This window comes from Triticum aestivum, chromosome 3B, assembly GCF_018294505.1.
Source record: "Triticum aestivum cultivar Chinese Spring chromosome 3B, IWGSC CS RefSeq v2.1, whole genome shotgun sequence".
In the NCBI taxonomy this organism is placed as follows: domain Eukaryota; kingdom Viridiplantae; phylum Streptophyta; class Magnoliopsida; order Poales; family Poaceae; genus Triticum; species Triticum aestivum.
Genome location: NC_057801.1, coordinates 654984897 through 654988185, shown reverse-complemented (window position 1 = coordinate 654988185; position 3289 = coordinate 654984897).

Sequence of the window (3289 nt, the reverse complement as noted above, 5' to 3'; positions counted from 1 at the left end):
GAATGTTTGTCTACCCAGTTGAAGCTTCCTGTTGCACCTTCTTACCTTGCCCTCGAGGACTTTCTTGAATTTCAATTTGAGAGATGCCTCTATGCCACGTCCAATGAGATAGCCCGCAGGTACCTATCTTGTGTTGAGTTCTGTCCTTCTCGAGTCTTTTCCCCATACTACACACCTTAAATCTCGGGGCGAGATTTCTTGTAGTGGAGGAGAATTGTGACGCCCGGATACTTAAGCTACAGTAATCCCCTGCTAATGATGCCATGCCATCATATTACTGTTGCTAATTCTCGCTTGATCCAAATTTTAGTTCAAACTCCGATTCAAATTAAAGCTTTAAATTCAAAATTCTCGAACATGCAAAATAAAAGTTCAAAGTGTGGCAAATAATCGCTGGATATTTGTCATGTTGGAACCAAACTCTTTTGGATTCCCAAAGTGCCCCTGGAAATTTATTTAGTGGTCCAGCAGCTTTTAAAATTGGCCTTTCCATATTCTAAAAATGGTTAGACAACTCCTTTTGGCCTCAAACATTTTGTGACTACTAGAAATAAATTGCTTGATTTATGTGACAAGTGTCGTTTCTAAAAAAGCTCATTTAGTTTTACCATTTAATAGAAAACAATAGCTAAAGTTGAAAATAGAAAATAAAATGTGAAAAAGGAGAAAGAAAAGAAGAGAAGTAAGAAGGAGAGAGGGATCCCAACAGCCGGACTTGTTGGCCCAAGGCCCATCTAACTCCCTCTTAACCCTAGCATGCCCCGATCCCCACCCTCTCCCTCCAGCGCCGCCAGCGAAGAGCCCCACGCTCGATCCCCCACTTCCCTCGCTCCTGAACCCCGCACTCCCCGTCGTTCCCCACTCCCCACTCCTCCTCCCTCTCCTTGCACCGTTTCTGGATCGAGGGGCGATCCCCCCGACAGCGCCATGCCGCCGCTCCGGATGGCGGGCTCCCTTGCGCGAGCGACCGTCCTTGACGCCCGACCTCTCTTCCCCTCGCGCTCCTTCTGCACCGTCGCGCTTCCATGATGCAGGCGCATGCCAGCGCCTTGGCACCGCTGCAGCACCCGGAGCCACCTCGCCGGACCACTACACCGCCGGCCTACCCAAGCGCTTCGCCGACACGCTCCAAGCTCGCCCCTATGCTCCATGTGAGCAACCGCAATGACCCCCCTTTCCCCTTTTCGATTTGATTCCGTAGGCCGCCACCGGTCGTCCTGCCCGGAGCTGCACTCACCGCACTCCCTGGCCACGCTAGGCCTCGCCCCGCGTGTGCCAGCCTGCGTGTGGCCGCACCCATCACCCGCTACCACCTGCGCCTCGCCACCCGTGCCAGCCTCCGCATGGCCTCGCCCCCTCCTGCTGCTGCCCCCACGCCACTTGGCCCAGCAGTCCTTCCTGCCGGCCCTACCGCTCGTCGGCGCTAGCCGCCCCTCCCCCCGACTTCGCCGTCTGCCAGCGCCCCGTCGCGCCTCGCCTCGCACCCGGGTGGGTTCGGCCTCCGCCCGGGGCAGCGCCCGTTAGCCGTGCCCGCTCCAGTGGCCTTTGTGCCACTGGCAGCTGGGGCCCCTCCCCTAAAAAAAGAAATGTAAAAAATATAGTAATAACATTAATTAAGTTAAACACTTAATTAACTTAAGTAATCTTGTTTAATTAAATTAGTTAATTAGATAGCCTAGCTAATTAGCCAATTAACCTAATGTGGCAATGACATGTGGGTCCACTTTAACCCTATTGACCAGTCAACAGTTGACTGGTCAACTGCTCAGTGGACCTCCCCTGGCCCACTTGTCATCCTCTGTGTACACTTCTGTGTACACAGAGCTGGGTACCCATAGCAATTTATTATTTATTTTCGAATTAAAATAAATTCAAAAGAATGTTTAAATCTTTCAAAAATCATATAAAATAAACCATAGCTCGGATTAAAATACTTTGTACATGAAAGTTGCTCAGAACGACGAGACAAATCCGAAAACACGGTCCGTTCATCCACGACACGTCCCTAGCATAGCAAACGGTGAACTTTTTCCTTCCGGGTCATTTGTCTGACAGACGTTTGGAACCGGGAAAACTTTCCCGGATGTTTCCCCCCTTCGCCAGTATCGCCTAGCACTGCGTTAGAACACCTCTAGCCTCGCTTATTGTCTTGTTATGCATATTGTTGCATGTATTCAATGTTTCTTCCCCCTCTTCGCTCCGATAGACCTCGAGACCGCTGCTAATGCCCCTGTGATCGACTACGTCATCGACGACACTTCTACCCCTTTTCAGCAGAGCTTCCAGGCAAGCCCCCCTTTGATCATCCCGATATCACCCATTCTATACTCTCATGCTTGCATTAGATTTTGCTACTATTATTGATTGCTCCTATCCTGATGCATAGCCTGCTTTTGTAACATGCTTATTGTTACTTACCTGCTTATCCTAAGCTGCATAGTATAGGTGGTTAGTGATCCATCAGTGACCCCTCACTTTGTCCTTGTTGCCCCTGCTTCATCTTCAACGACTCGATCAACGTGATTGATGACCTGAGCCCGACACCGTACATCACATCACGTCCCTTTAGTTGCTCGACTCTGCAGAGCTACTATCGAGTGTCGAGGGTGATCCCTCATAACACTACTAGGGAAAAGCCTATACACAAAATCTTAGCAGCAGCGCGGCTCAAAAAGGAGCGCTGCTGCTAATTAGTAGTAGCGCATGTGCGAGAAACTCGCTGCTGATAAGTTTTTAGTAGTAGCGCGCTCTGTGTAAACCGCGCTGCTACAAATATCGACCGGCGGTGTTCACCTAACTCCATTTAGCAGTAGCGCCGTGGCACGAACCGCGCTACTTGTACGGATGTAGTAGTAGCGCGCTTTTACTGAGATCGCTGCTGCTAAATTTCAAATTGGCACACTTTTTTGTCACTGTTAGCAGTAGCGCCGCGTCCCAAAGTGCGTTGCTGCTAATTCCTTATCAGCAGCGCGTTTCTGCTCCCGCGCTACTGCTAACCCGCACCAACCCACCACCTTTCCCCACCCGTGCCTCCCCTCCCCCTCCTCTCTTCCCTTCCCCCTACCTCCCCCACATGCTCCCACTCTCACTCTTCTTCTTCCTCAATACTTCTCCCCCATTACTCTTTCTCTTCTATCCACCTTTCTCTCTCTTCATTACTCCTACCTAACTACACCACCTCCATTAATGCATCTCCTTTCTCTTTTTCCTTTCCCCTCCACTAGTTGAAGTTGTCTCCTCCCAAATTAGGTAGCTAGGTAGATGTAGGATTTAGTTAAGTGACCTATTT